Source organism: Peromyscus maniculatus, chromosome 1, assembly GCF_049852395.1.
Source record: "Peromyscus maniculatus bairdii isolate BWxNUB_F1_BW_parent chromosome 1, HU_Pman_BW_mat_3.1, whole genome shotgun sequence".
NCBI lineage: Eukaryota > Metazoa > Chordata > Mammalia > Rodentia > Cricetidae > Peromyscus > Peromyscus maniculatus.
The window spans coordinates 178,597,511-178,611,555 of NC_134852.1; the positions used below are offsets into that span (position 1 = coordinate 178,597,511).

General features: G+C 49.2%; 1 protein-coding gene across 8 annotated transcripts in view; it reads left to right on the plus strand.

Annotated features, from left to right (window-relative positions):
- The first annotated feature begins 737 nt into the window (after positions 1 to 737).
- Smarca2 (SWI/SNF related BAF chromatin remodeling complex subunit ATPase 2) overlaps positions 738 to 14,045 on the plus strand; it is a 171,897-nt gene continuing 158,589 nt past the window's right edge. For 2 of the 8 annotated variants that reach the window (XM_076561668.1, XM_076561688.1), the window contains exon 1: positions 2,310 to 2,735. The gene's annotated coding sequence lies outside the window, so the exon portion shown is untranslated. Of the gene's footprint in view, positions 954 to 2,309; positions 2,736 to 2,860; positions 3,244 to 5,069; positions 5,218 to 14,045 lie in introns of those variants that run through there. The other 6 variants (XM_076561664.1, XM_076561686.1, XM_076561674.1 and 3 more) reach the window with 4 other exon arrangements.

A 14,045-nucleotide genomic window follows, 5' to 3' on the forward strand; every position in this document is an offset into this window, starting at 1 on the left:
GAAGTAAACAGAGGGGTTAGGCGGCTTTATTTGGGTTTATTTATTTACTAGGCGTCCAGCCTCTCAGCTGTTTCTCGTCGCTGGCATTTGGAAGCTTGTAGTCCTTTAGGGATGAGACAGATTTGGCAGGCTCGTTCTTTGTGCGCCTCCCTTTTCACTGGGGGTTGGGGGTGGGTGGGAAGAACGCGGATTTATGACAGCTTTGGGGGGAGGGGGGGGTCGAAAAAGTTTCAGTTGGTATGATAATGCCCATTTTTTTCCCCACGGCCAGCACTGTGCCACAAACAGCTTTGGGGCCACTCGGAGCCCTGCCCCCGCCGTCCCCTCCCTTTCTCTCTGCAGGCTCGAGCTGGCAGGCGCAGGCACACTTAAATTCCAGCACGGTCTCCACATTCCCCCGAACTACTACGCTCTATTACTACGGCTGTCCTCCCCTTCTCTTCGGGGGGCTCCCCTAGACTCCCCTGAGGAGCTCGGAAGATTACTGCCAGCCGAGGGACACGCGGCGCCCGAGTCCTGCAGGGCTGCGGGCTGGCTGTGTGTCCTGCGCAGTTTCTCTGCTCCAGGCACAAACACAGCGGAGAGCCGGCGCCTCGCAGACACACACGGATCCACGCATACAGTAGAGCTGTCTCGATCCACATTCTTGCACACCGCCCCCTGCTCCCCCCGCAAGCCCGGAGTCGCTGAGCAGGGCGAGTGACAGGAGCGTCCCGCCAACCCGCGCCGGGCCGGGCAGGGAGGAGCGGCGCGCGGGGCCAACTGCGGCGCGTCTTCCGGCGCCCGTGGAGGCAGCGAGGGTGGGACGCGGGGCGGAGCCCGAGTTTAGGAAGAGGAGGGGACGGCTGTCATCAATGAAGTCATATTCATAATCTAGTCCTCGCTCCCTCTGTTTCTGTACTCTGGGTGACTCAGAGAGGGAAGATTCAGCCAGCACACTGCTCGCGAGCAAGGTAAATATAACTTACAACTCCTTTCTCTTCTCTCTCCGGCTCCGGCCTCCCGGCTGCAGTTGCAGCCGAACCCCTCCGGCATCGCGCCGCCTTCGCCCCGGATTATGCATCCTTATCCTAATCATTATTTATTGTGCATGCTCGAAGACCAAAACAAACAGGCGGGCCAACCGCTACAACAACAAAAAAGCCCGCCTCTTCCTCGCGGGCCTCAGGTGGAATGCTCTAACGACAGCTCCCGGGCAGCGATAGAAGAAATCAGAAAGTTTCAGCCGAACCTCGCCATTCTAATAATAACAACAGTAATAATTACTACTTCAAGGGGGCAAGGGGAAGAAATCCCAACAAGCCATAGCCTTGACCCCGGGCCGGCTGACAGCGATGAGCTGCCAACTCGGGGTTGCAACACACTCTCGGCCAGGTTGCATCCCCCATCCCCTTAAAAGCAGAGGTGGGAGGGCTGGTGGCAGGAGGAGAGAGTCTGGGGGGAGTAGAGGGGGGAGAATGGAAGGAAAAGCGACAATTCACCCCGAGCCATCCTTCCCATTAGAGTTGGAAGGAAACGAGAAAGGAGGGCGAAGAGCCCGGGCTGGCGGCAGGGCGCCAACCAACACGGCTGCTACTCGCCTCCCAGAGACTTGTTTAAAGGGCTCCGGCTGCGGGGACGCGAGCAGACCTTGGCGGCGGGAGTAGTCCGGGCTAGCACACTGAGCAGGCGGCGGCCACTACCGCGGAGTCGGTGCCTGCGGACTCGGAGGTGTTACCTCCACTCCTCAGGTCCCCTCGGGCTAGGGAAGGGGATGTTGACTAGTGACAGGCCTTCAGGCGAAGGGGTTGCCCGGGGGCTGTGGCCGTGGCGCCGCGGACCTCCCTGTCTGGTACCTGGAGGCAGCGCGGGCTGGGGTATTGAAGTTCCGGTTGTCCAACCCGGGTCCCATTGCTGGGGGTGGAAGGAAGCCCCAAGGAAAGAGGTCCGAGGTGCCCGCAGGGCTCCGCTAGCCTGCCCTACCCCCTCTCTGGGTTTGTTTTCTTTTGCTTGGTGTCTTTCCTTGGCTTGCGCTGCGGAAGCCGCGGCTGTGGGGCACCCGGGATGGTCTGGATGTCAGGGGCGCACAGGGACCCGGGAGAGCCGCGGCGGCTGAGGGCTGGGGAGGCCATGATCCGGATAATCCTCTCTGCCTGACTGTCACAACAGGACCCGCGCGCACCCGGGTAGCGGCCGTGGCTTTCGCCCGGGAAGGGAAAGGGCTGCAGTGGGGAGGGGATGGGGGGGTGGCGAAGGAGAGAGGCGGGGAGAGCCGGTGGGAGCCTCCTCCCAGCGATGACACTCACCCCTTCCTTTTCGCTCCCTGCTTTCTAGTTGCTTTATTCCCATCCCAACCTAGTTCACCGCTTCCCCTGCCTTCCCTCTAGTGCTGGGCCACCTCCCCTCCCGTTGGCGTTGCAAAACAGGGCCACGACATCTGCAAAGGTGTCGCGCGATGCACTTCCCCAAATCACCGGTCCAGCGCGCCAGCCCCTGGGCGCCCTCCAGCCACCAAGCTCACACCATCACAGTGCCCCCCGGTGCCCCGCACCAGGCCGCGCAGCCTGGATGCAGTGACACCGCGCCGGGCGGGGCGCAGCGGTGCGGACTCCAGGAGACACCCGCGCTCCAGTCCGGGCGCTTGCGCCGGTTTCCGGTACCCGCGGGAGATCGCCGAGTGCGGGTGTTTGCGTTCGCCCCCGCCGCCTGGATTACATTATTATTTTTATCCGGGTTGCTGTTCGCTACGGATGGTGGTGAGCGCGGGGCTGGCGGGGCTGCCTGGGGGATGGGGGCGGAGGGAAGTTGGACACCAATCAACCCGGAAAAAAAAAAAGTTTGGCAGGGCCACAAGTCGGGTGGAGGGGCAGGAGGGGGCGGCGGGCTGGAGCGAGCGTGCAGTGCGCTAGGGACCAGTGCGTGGCGAGCTGCGCGGGCTGCGCCTCCCGCCCGAGCCCTCCCGGGAGCCGGACGTAGACCCTGCGGGGTCTGGCGGCGAGAGGGCGGGAGGCGGTGGCGGTGCGTGCGGCGGCGAGGGCGAGTGCGTGGCGCGCGCGAGCGGCGGAGAATCAGGAAGTCACCGCGGCGAAGCGCACAGACATGTTTGATCGCCGTGACATGACGCGCGCGAGGGAGGAAGAGGAGGCGGCGGGGGCAGAGCCGCGGGCACCGGCCTAAGCTGTGGTGTACACCCCCCGCTCCCCGCGCTCCCTCCCCGCCCCAGGCGCCGCCAGCCCGAGCCCCGGGCCATTCGGTGTAGCCCAGGTAAGGAGCCTGCTCCTCCGGTCGCCGCCACCGCCCGCCGAGCTTTCTAGGTCTTTCTCCGCAGGGCCCCCTCCGGTCTCTGGCTCTCCTTCCTTGCAAAGTCAGGCAGGCAATCGATCGCAGGGAAAACTTTGCAGCGGGAGGCACCGCGCGGGGGAGAAGGAGGCCTCGCGGGTGGCTGTCGTTGTCCGTCCTCTCTGCTCCAGGTCCGGAGAGAGTCTCTGAGCTCTGCGGCTGTTGCACGTTCAAACTTCGGGCCTAAACGTGCCTCCAACTCTCCAAGGATTTACTCCATTAGGAAAAGAAACATCCCAAGTGGACCCAAGCGGTCCACTCGCTCGCGCGGGGCATTGGGGTGCTTAAAGCGAAGGAGGAAGGTGTAGGAGTGGGGAGAGCGGGGGTGTAGTGCAGAATCATTCCTCATTCAGTGTCTGCACCGGGTGTTATGTAATTTTAGTAGCACATGGGTGCGAAGCCCACACTGGGCTTCTCCCTCCTTTGTTTATATAACTTTTGGGGAGTTTTGCCAGGCTGTGTCCTTTTTTCCCCTCCTCCCCAGTGCAGTGGAGGGAGGTTGGTGCTTTTGAAAAAGCAGAGTGACCCGAGTTAGGCACGTTTTGTAGAGGTGTCATCATTGCGTCCTTCCTAGTCATCACGGTGGCACGTATTCCTTTGTATGCATAACAATGGAGCATAAGGAAGACGTTAAGGACACACGTTTGTTTATTGCGCGGTGTGGTAATGTTTAAGGTTTCAGTTAATTTTCAAACTTCTTTTCACTTGGTTTGTATGCCTTGCTTGTGGGAACACCTAAGTTGGTTTGAGAGTTGCTTGGGGTTGAGTAGCACAGAATTCCTGTCTAAACCACCCAGGACTCAGAAGACAGCGAGAACTCTTCTTTTCAATATAAAAGACAGGTTTGATGTTATGTGTGCACGTACTTACAAATGCACATTCCAGTGTTTGCACCAGCATTTTCCTCCAGCTTGTGAGGCCTCACCTGAAGTTGATACCCACTAGGAACTTGTCAGGCCTCCGGACTACTTCTAAGTAGGAGCTGGTGAAGGGTTAGGGGGTGTGGCTGGGTTGATTCTTAGGTGGCATTATTATGCAAATAGAGACACACTTTGTCTTTTCAGAATCTAATTGCCCTTTTATTCCTCTAGGCTTGCTGACTTGTTTTTAAAATACTGCCTTTGGATAGTAAAGGAGGGGGCACCCAAAAGGGGGCTGGGGCGGGGGGGGGGGGGGTGAGAACTTGGGACCAAGGACAAGAGATGGTAATTGGGTTAAAGTACAACTATAAACATGTATGAAAATGCCGTACTGAAACCCATTATTTTATACAGTTAATATACACTAAGAATTTTTTTTTTAAGAAAAAAAAAACCCTTAAGAATGTAAAAAACAAAAGGGCTGCAAAAAGCTCCCGTTTACCTCAAATGTTTACTACTGATAAAAAGGAGATTTAGAGACATCCTTATGTTTATAAGGTAATTATTAAAGTAGATTGAGGGGGTAAATAATCCACAGAGTGGAGGAGGTCCATCTACTTTTTGTTTGGGCCTTTGAAAAGTGTGGCCATATTGGTAGAGAGTGTTTTTAAATGAGTTAGCATTGGGAGTGTCAGAACCTTTGGCAGGGAGGGAACTGGTCCCCCCATGCAGCCTTTCTCTCTGGACTTCTTGTATCACTCAGAGCCCAGCTTTGGCTCTGGCTGCACTGTGGTGTCTCACAAACATTCACCACAGAGCCTGTTCAAAGCAGTCTTAGATCTTTCCTTTTGTTCTTTTGTAAAGTGGTTTTTTTTTTTTTTTTTAGCATTTCTCATCAAGTTTCTTGAAAAGTGCTCTGGCCAACACCTGAGGCTTAGAATTGACCGCAATAAAAGTGTGCTTCTTGCACGGTTAGTGCTTGGGTTCTTTCTTGTAAGTGCTCCTGACACAGTACACCTAGACAGTAAGCCCTTTGCAGGTAATTATTTAAAACTCTAATTTTTTGATTAAGTTTAAAATAAGCCACAGGGTGGGGTGGGGTGGGGGTGGGGGTAGAAGCTCCACTTTCTCTTCTGGAAGGTGGCTGTGATACTCTGTAATACTGTAATATTTTGACGTTTCATTTTAAAGGCTCATTGTGTTTTGGGGGAGGACTGTAAACAGAGAAGTTTCATAAATTATGAAAGTGGCGCTGTCCTCCAGTGTTTCCAGCTTTCTCTGTCCCTTAGAAGTCTTCCTTTGTAAACAAGGCCTTTGTCAAACCCTCCTAGGTCAGCAGCTTTTTGCTACTCTAGAGAAATAATAAATCACTATTTATGACATTTTGACATGTTGCCAGGAGGACTGACTTATCTCGGGCACCATGCTGAGGACCATTTCCCGGCTCAGCATTGTGAAGGAGTGCCAGCCAGCCTGAACCACCAGAAGTTTTGATTCATACTGTTTCTACTTAAGATGATGTGGGATGTGGACAGTGTGTCCCTTGGCATGAGTGGTCTCAGAAAACTGAGGGTCACAGTTCCCTCCTGTGGTAATTTCTAATGAACAAATGATGAAAGGCCCCTCGTAAAAAGCCATATTTGGAGGTTACTTTTGATTTTTTTCCCCTGTCATCTTTGGGAAAAAAATTTTGTGTGTGTGTGGAACTTTTACTATCTAGCCAGTTAATAAAGTTATGAGTCACTGCATAGTAGTCAGGAATAGAAAATACAGATGCCTGCCGGTAATTTATTTGGTATAGTGTTTAGGAAGTTGTAGGTATTTGTTTGTTATTTTTCTATACAGAAAGTTGTGACTTTGTGTTTACCAGAGAACATAGGAGTCTAGCACTAGGCCCTGCCAGAGTTTATGAAATAACGTATTTATTTGCCTTATCATATATTTATTATGAAAGAGCATATTTATCACTAAGTTAAATGGGACCTTGCAACCAGGGCTTGAAAGACTTTATGCCTTTGTTACTGTTTCATTATAACTTTATTGTTTGTCCACATTAGTTTAGCACCTTTCCTTGAAAGTGTTCAGGACATAGCAGCACTTTCAAGTACTAAGGTTTGTTTGTTTTTTTTTTTAATACTGTTTAAATACTTGAATAATTATACCTCAGCAAAACATATAAGGGATCTAATGAAGTACAGTAGCTAAATGGTGAATGTTTTGAACATTGACTAGAAACACCTCATTAATTCACATTATCTCACATGATCATCTAGAATGATAAATTGGATAGGGATACAGATTTTGATTTTTTTTTAAAATCTGTCAGTCTTCCTGTTCCGATATCCGAACTGCTGGAATTACAGCTGTGTATCGTCACACTCTCTGCTAAGGATGGATCCCAGGACTTTGTGTATGCAAGGCAAATACTCTACCAGCTGAGCAGCATCCCTAGCCCACGATTTATTTCTGGACTTCTGGGAAACTTGGTATGAGTTGTGGTATTTTACTGGTTCTATGAGGCCGGTGGGACATTCTGACAGGTATATTCAGGCTATAATTCTGGACGATTTAAAGCATCAAGAATACTGCATTTTTATGGGGTTAAGCGTCAGTCTTATACCAGGATATGATCTACATTTGTGCAAATACTACTGTATTAGAAACTTAAAAAAAAAAGTATTTAATCTAAGTATGGTCTGAGATTTGTAACTGATGGATGGAATCCCCAGAAGTTGAGGCTGAAATAGAACATAGTTTAAAGGCCTTTAAGTTGTAATTATAATCCCCTCTTCTTTCTAAAAACTGGATTTTGCATTAGGGAGTTAAAATTATGGAAAAGAAGGGAGGGAGGGAGGGAGGGAGGGAGGGAGGGAGGGAGGGAGAGAGAGGGAGGGAGGGAGGGAGGGAGAGAGAGGGAGGGAGGGAGAGAGGGAGGGAGGGAGGGAGGGAGGGAGAGAGGGAGAGAGAGAGAGAGAGAGAGAGAGAGAGAGAGAGAGAGAGAGAGAGAGAGAGAGAGAGCGAGCTAACTGTGAAGAACTGTAGTGTGTTGGCACTCAGGTTACCTGAGGTGGTTCTCTGTGGATCTGCATTCTTGTTGGGCTTTTCTTGTTTGGGATGCTTGTACATTTCTTTGCCTGCTGGATGTGGTATATATACTGCAGTTTCTGCCATCCCACTGGGAGATGAGCCATCCCTATGGAAATTGAATGTCTGGGAGGAAAGCTTCCCCTGCCCCCAGGCTTTTTAACAACTGGACACATAATAGCTTGGCAAATATTTGCAGCTATTCTGTGGTTTGCCGTTCTGTTCTGAAATGCCATTAAGCAAAGTCCAAAATTCTGTTAAAAACAAAAACAAAAACAAACCAGTGGTCAGTAAGAAGTGATGTGTTTTCCAGAATGTACCTGATCATCTACACACAGGAGAAGCAAGTGACCTGCTGAGCTCTGTGACAGACGGAGATCAGGACCAGCTCTCTTGACTTCATGGGACGACAGATAAAATCTTAGAGAAGGGTTAGGGTTGTGGAAGAACAGAGCAGAGATGGGGATGGTGGATGCAGGTCACCTGAGATCAGAAGAAAGCCTGAGGTCACAGGGACTAAGCTTGCACAAGCCTTGGGAAGACCACTGTACCTGTTTGACCTGTTTGCCTGGGCCAGAGGTCTCCAACAAGATAAAGCCATGATGTATAGGCTAGAGTATACATCTTTTACTCAATATATGTTGAAGGTTTAAATATATGTCTCAGAATTAAATATCTACATATTATTTGTTTTATGCATATGTGTTTTCTCTGCATGTATGTCTGTGGACTGTGCGCATGCCTAGTACTCATAGAGGTCAGAAGTTGCAAACAGTCATGAGCCACCCTGTGGGTGCTAGGAATCGATCTTCAGGAAGAGCAGCCGGTGCTCTTAACCATTAAGCCATCTCTCCAGCCAGCCTCTCTCAGAAAGTTTGAGCCAAGGGTGCTGATTCATGAACACAGTTACATTTTAGACTCATCTGGTAACTTGTATATTCAAGTTCACGGTGAGAATGGAAGATCTTATAGGGATCCTGACAGTAATGAGCATCTGTCTATGGATAAGCTCACAAGGTGTCTGCACACCTTATATTTTATTTAGGTCCTCCAAAACTAAGCTTGATGCTGGCTTTCCAGTGTGCATCTGAGGTAGGTAAGGAGCTTGAAACCCAAAGAGGTTCAGTGGACCTGTTGATGACAGACTCATAAATGGTAACTGTCAATTTTTACTGCAGTGAGCTGGAAGGGTTCATTGTTGAATTCTGATTGTGACTGTGTCAGCCAGGGAATGTTGGGCATATTAAAGATCAGCTGGGCTAGGGCTGTACTTGAGTGGTAGAGGGATTGTCTAGCATGTCCACGTTAGGCTCATTTTTCCAGGTTGAATCCCCAGTGCCACCAGGCTGTCCGTTACATATATCACCCCGGCTCACTCTGCATGTAAGCCTACATGTTGAGTTTTGCTCCTAAGTAAAAGTGAGCCTGCCAGCCAGATTTTAAGGCATGCATTTCATACTTTCAAAAAAAAAAATTATTTTCAGGGTATAGACGAAATTGTCTTAACAGAAAATGAAGCGGCAACCATTGATTGTTATCAGCATTCTAAGATGAGATCGCTTCGGGAAAGAGCCTTTACACGTCTGGGAAGGACAGGCGTGTACACAACATGCTGGAGTGGTTTGTTACACTTCAGGATGCCCACTTTGAAGCTAGTGTTTGATGGTTTGATTGGCTGGTTTCTTTTTTATGGTCAATAGCCTAGCAGTATGTGCTCACATGGATTTTAGGAGTAAGTTAGCCTTTGCTTGGTTCTGTTCTGTGAGTAGTCCCAGATCAGAGAGGTGTGTTGTTTCTGTATTGAAGGGGCCTCTTACATTTTGGATTGCCTGATAAACACCCTTTATAAGACATTTTTTTTCCTGTGTGGAAACGTCGGTTCTCACTAGTGTGGTATATCGTACATCATAGGTGGAGGACTCCTGTGGGGTGATAACTCAGGATCTGTGGAGGTGAAAAGGTGAAGCCAGGATCCCGCCCAGGCAGTGCCAGAGCCCACGAGAGTGAGGGAGGATGGGGGGTGGGGGGGTGGTAGTAGTGGGGTGTTTGTGTGTGTGTGTGTGGGGGGGGGATGGGGGAGCACAGTTTGAGTCCAGCACAGTTTGTTGTTATTTTCTCTGTGCACCGAGCTTCCTCCCAGCCTTTGCCAGGTCTAACTCTGGGCAAGGACGGTCCCAAGGCAGTTTATTTAAAGGCAGGGCAGCAGCTCAGGCATGTCCTAAATTTGTTTTCCCTGATTGAAAGATGAAAGAAAGTTCACAGAAGCCCAGTGAACAGAAAAGTTCTCATCCAAGCACTTCTTAAAACATATATGCCTTTGAAATGAATGGCAAGCCAACATGAATAACCATGAGAATGTGTTTTCAATGCTTTTCTAGGGTTTGGGTGGAATAACTTACATTAGCTTTAGGCATGGTATGATTGGTATCACCATCCCAAATTATATTGGGAACTGTTTACAGTTGCACTTCTCAGGCCAAGGGGCAGAATGGGCCTCCAGGATGTGTAACTATGGGCCAGACCACCTTGGCTTCTGAGCAAGAGGCTCCTGGTAGACTTGTTGCCAGTTACGTCCTAGGTATCCCTCACATACCAAACTGGTGTGCTCTGTCTGATTCTAGGCAAGTGGCTACCCCGTGTGAAGGAGTTCAGTTCTTCTAGAGAGAAGGCTATGTAGAAAAAAAGCCAAGCAGCCCTTCTGACCAGAGACTTCTGAAGACACAAAAGGTCCCTTATCTTAACTTATCTCCCAAGCCTTATCGCTCTCCTGTAACAGCCAGAATGCTGGCAGAGGCTGAGTTATTCTTAGACTTGGGACTAAGTTCTTATTTATGATGGTCCACCTTTAGCCTGGACCTCAAAGTCTTCCTGTAAAGTGAGCTGTGGGAAAGATTGGCTGGAGTCTTGGGCTGTCTCCAAGCTTCTTTAGGAGCTCTGGTGAAGGGCAGTTTAGGGGGTGTTGTCCAAGTTAGTGAGTACTCCCCGACTCTTCTAGTTTCTAGTTTCTAGAAGGTTTTATTTATTTTATTATTAAGATATTATTGTATCTCCACTAACCCTTCCCTGAGTCTTTTCCTCCTCCTTGGGTGTCTCCCCCCCCCCCCCCCGTTGCCTTGGAGACAGTTAGCTGGACCCATACTAGTTTTGGATGATCTTCCGCCTTTTTCTCTTGTTGCCTTTTATTGCCTAAGTGTCCTATTAGGGGTGTGTGTGTGTCCGTCCCCGTCCCTACTGTCCCCCTGTAACTGCCCTCTGCCTGAGACACTCAGTAGAATTGAGAGTAAATACATAAAAATGGATCCTTGGGTGTTGGGCTAAGTCTCATAACACTTTTGGGTAATGATGTTTCCAACTCGGAATCTCTTTAGGGCTTGGCTTCTCTATACTTCATCCCTTGATAAATAAATATATTGTCCCAGCCAAATCTTTACTGTTGCAAAACACCTGCGCCATTGTTTCCATCGTTTTCTTTGTCTCCTGTTCTCCTCCTGTCTGGCCCAGCAGTGGAACACATTTCAGAGCTGCCAGGATCAAGCCGAGGCATGCAATCCCGAAATCAGTGTGGTCAAGATCGGGGATTGGCCAGTGGATCATTTCCTGGTTGTGTCCTTAGGAACCCCCGTCGTCCCTTTCTTTTGTCTCCAAAGCAGTAAGGAGAAGATGGAGGTGATGTTTGTCATGCTGGGCAGAGGAGCTCAGGTGGCCTATCCTTGTACAGCTCCCAGGGATTTTGGACCCAACTGGGGCAGCAAAGGGGATGAAGAGATAAACAACGCATAGATAGTAGGCTGGGATGGAGTGGACTGGGTTCTCTTCTGGAGAAACCCTGGCACCCAGGACAGTTAGCATGTCTAGTGTATAGAACTGAACAGAGAGACAATGCTGTTGAACACAGTGGACCACGAGGTGGGGTTATTACATACAGATAAACAAGGAAGCAGGGTTTATGGTACCCAGCTGGATCAAGGAGACAGGTTTACTTAAGCTCAGTAGAAACAGTCTCTGAAGGGAGGCAATCTGGAGGCTAGAAGCATCTGGGGTCGGGGAGAGAAAGCTATGGTGAATGTCTTCTGCATAGTCATTATTTGCACCAGGCTCCCTTAGAAAGACTTTGGCATCCCTCTGAACCCCAGACTATGGGGTACTTGACATGGCCATGCCTTTGTGAACAACACACATTCATTCAGGACTCCGCTCCCTTGCGGCTTTCTCCACTCCCTAAACTCCGCAGGAAAGTAGAGGGCTCAACTAGCCTTAATTGGGTGGCGATAGGCTTGCCCTGGTAGATGCTCTGCTTGGTCAGTGCACGCAGAGTCAAAGGATAAAGTCAAAGTTCTATGAGAAGTTTTGCTCCCGTGACCCATGTGACCTTGGATGAGCCAGGCTCTTCTTTCCGGCCTTCCGGCCTTCACCTTTTTGACGGGAGCCTGACACCCTGTCTTCTTAATTCAAGGGATCGGAATGATTATGAAGCACATTAGGTGTGCTTAAATCCTACTACCCACATGGAGGTCCTTGGAATTTCCTAGATTGCAATTCCACTGGAGTCTTCAGTTTCATCTGGGTCGTAATTCCGTGAAGTTGAACTCCTTTCACTATGCAGATGGAGGTGCCCAGCCTTTCACCAGGAGAGGGCTAGGAAGAGGGGGAGACTTGGGTTGATGGCTGTGGGATTTGGAGTAGTGGGAAGTGCAGCCATGGCCTTTTACTTTTAAAAGGACACACTCCCCCAACTGTAAAGTCAAGAATGTCTGGGTGAAGGAGACAGGGTGTACAGCTGAAGAATTCTTGCCAAGAACACAGTGGCCTGGCCCTGAGGGAGCCCCGGTCTGAGGCAGAGGGTAACGTGGCAGGGAGGGGAGGGGCTGCACGGCCTGTGTATGGGCAGCAGCTGTGCTCTCCGTCAGGAGTATTCCCTTCTGTGTATTAGCCACATCGTTGTTCCCTTCTGAGACAATGTAAAAAACCCTGTCCCCAGCAGAAAATGGAAATAGACTGTGGGTTTCATGACTTGGTCAAACTGTCACCCAGACTGAGCTCTGCTTCTCTTCCACTGTGCTCCTAGCCCAGCGGCCCCCCCACACCCCTTATCTCCACTATCTAGTGCTTTGAAGAAGGATGAAAGGGGCAAGGATTTGAATGGACACAAGGGGGAAGAGGAGTTGGCCAGGCTAGCCTTGAAGCCCCCCCATTGCTGACTTGGTGATAACATGCTCTCTGCCTTGAGATTTGTGCCTCTGGAATTTGGAGCCCTAAGTGTCTTTATAATAATAGAAGATGGTGCCGTCGTGCATTTGAACTAAAGACTAGAGTTGCCAGCAGAAATGTAGAAGAAGAATAAGCCTAGGACTACTGGCCTTAGCTTTGTGAGATCTTCCTGTCTGGACTTGAGCGATGGACAATCCTGGTTTTAGTATAGAAGCCCATTCAGGAGCTCTGTCAAGCACAGGATCAGATGAGGACTTTGAGTTCCTCTGGACGATGGTAGATGCAAAGTCATAGATAGATAGATAGGGAGGTCACTTGAGATATTCCCATCCTAAGCCTAGAGAGAGCCAAGGGACCCCATCGAGCAAAGGACCTTTCCAGTGCTCCAGGGTATAGACTTAAGACAGAAATCAGATCTCTGGATTTCTATTGAGGTTAGCCATCATCACCTTCGAGTTCTGAGAGTCTAGATCTTTACCATCCCCTAGTCACATGACCCAGGGTTAAACTATGCTGCTTCTCTTAGACCTATATGCTCATTACCTCCATGAGTCTTCGGAATCTCTTATTATGTAGTTTACATGTAACATGTTCCTATATTAACATTCCACTTAATGTGCTCCAAAGCCTCCCATTTCCATCCAAATATACTTTTCCTCATACGGAAGTTTTAGTTTCCGTAAAAAAGAGGAGTATTTGTTTGGAGTTGTGTGTTTTACAACATCTCAGAAATTCCAAATGAAAGCACTAATCCGTGCAGAATGCAGTCGTGGATTTATGCATATTAAAAGTGTAAAACAGAAGCGGTAGGACTATCAGGCTAACCTGAGAGTTTGTGTCTTCAGTGTTCACACTTGTGCTATATTACCAAAATACCTACTGAAGCCGACTTCACAACAAACCATAACAGGAACTAAGTAATTTCCTTTAATTCACTAAAAAATGAAGGGGTGTATCAGTTTGTTGATATACATGGCAGAACATTATAACTTGTAATGCCCGTGAATTGACGTCAGCTTCCTAAGTTTAAAATGCTGACCGAACATGTTTGTGTTTGTGAGAGAGGTAGGTGGAAGGCAAACACAGAAGTTATTTCCACCTGCTTTGTTAATCACAAAAAATAAATAACACTTGGCTCGTAGGGTATTTAAGGTTATAATTCACCCCAGACCCTTCTCTGTTTGAGGAAGTACTTACATTGTGAGTTCTCATTTTAACTTCAATTTGTTCACCAGAGTGGCTTATGTTTTTGCCTACCCTTTAAAAATTTCTTTATTTACATACCTCCAATGCTGGTTATTCTTTAGTTTTGTTTTAGAAAATTAATTGAATCTACTTGCCCTTGACATTTTGCTTGCTGTTTATTCACCCAGTTTTTGTTTGTGTTCCTGTTGTGCTTCGGTCTTGCTCTGTAGCCCAGGCTGGCCTAGATTTCTCAGTGGTCCATCCTCGGTATCCAAGTGCTTGTGTGTGTGTGTGTGTGTGTGTGTGTGTGTGTGAAGTGCCATGCCCGACTATTATCGGGTATTTTCTGAGCCGGTAATGCATACAGATTGAAGGTGCTGGGGATGCAGG